Genomic DNA, 1,395 nt, shown 5'->3' on the forward strand with positions numbered 1-1,395 from the left:
GTTTATGGGTGGAATGTCGTACTATAACTGCGTACCCAATGCCTTTTGTTGAATTTTTCAGAAGCGAGATTTAAATCTGGCATCTCGGTCTAGTACTATTGCCTTTTGTTGAATTTCCAGAAGCGTACCCAATACCTTTACTGATGAATATTCATTTTTAATGTTAGCAAGAGTAGCTCAGTTGGGAGATTGTTAGACGAAAGATTTGAAGGTCACACGTGTTTTATCCACGTTCAACGCACCTAATACAAGTTTATTACCTGACTATAACTAAAAACACAACTTGCTTATTCAATCTAAAATTAGTGATTATTTCTTTTTTAAATATAATGAATTAGCGGAAGTACCTTTACTTATGAATTTTCATTTTTAATATTAGAGGGGATAGCTCTGTTGGGAGAGCATCAGACTGAAGATTTGAAGGTCACGTGTTTGTTATCCACGTTCACCGCACCTGATTCTAGTTGCATAACCTGACTATTCAATCTAAAATTAGTCATTATTCCTTTCTGAAATCTCAATGAATTATCGAAAATACCTAACGTGTTCTAGTTCACCGCACCTTATACAAGTTGGATAACTTGAATATCTTATTAAAAATTAGTGATTATTTCTATTTAAAATTAAAATGAATTAGCGAAAATACCTTTACTGATGAATTTTCATTTTTAATGTTAGTGTGGATAGCTCAGTTGAGAGAGCATTAGATTGAAGATCTAAAGGCCTCGTGTTCAATCTTGCATAATTTGACTATTCAATTTAAAATTAGTGATTATTTCTTTCTAAAATTTCAATTAATTAGCGTAAATACTTTTACTTAAAAATTTTCATTTTTAATGTTAGCAGGGATAGCTCATTTGGAGAGAGTCAAATTTAATATTTGAAGGTCACGTGTTCGATCTCCATGTTAACCACACCTATTTCGCATAACTTGACTATTCAATAGAAAATTAGTCATTATTTCTTTTTAAAATCTCAATGAATCAGCTAAAATTCCTATACTGATGAATTTTTATTTCTAATGATTGTGGGGATAGCTCAGTTGGGAGAGCGTCAGACTGAAGATCTGAAGGTCACGTGTTTGATCCACGTTCACTGCACTTTAGCGATTCTTTCTTTTTAAAATCTCATACTCAATGAATTAGAGGAAGATCTGTCATGTTTTTTATCCAACTGGCATAAGTTTACCTTTACTTTTTGAATTTTCAATTTTAATATTAGTGAGCAGGTAACGTGTTTGATCCACGTTCATTGCATTAGCGATTATTTCTTTTTAAAATCTCAATCTCAATGAATTAGAGGAAGATCTGGCACGTTTTTTATCCCACTGGCATAAGTTGACTAAGTTGCACAACTTGACTATTCAATCTAAAAAATGTGATTATTCATTTTTTT

General features: G+C 31.9%; 1 non-coding gene across 1 annotated transcript; it reads left to right on the forward strand.

The window, feature by feature from the left end:
• Window positions 1-1,027: 1,027 nt before the first annotated feature.
• Window positions 1,028-1,100, forward strand: TRNAF-GAA. The gene has a single exon. It is a non-coding gene; the product is annotated as a tRNA-Phe (tRNA).
• Window positions 1,101-1,395: the final 295 nt, after the last annotated feature.

This window comes from Cucurbita maxima, unplaced genomic scaffold (genome assembly GCF_002738345.1).
Source record: "Cucurbita maxima cultivar Rimu unplaced genomic scaffold, Cmax_1.0 Cma_Scf00911, whole genome shotgun sequence".
Lineage (NCBI taxonomy): Eukaryota > Viridiplantae > Streptophyta > Magnoliopsida > Cucurbitales > Cucurbitaceae > Cucurbita > Cucurbita maxima.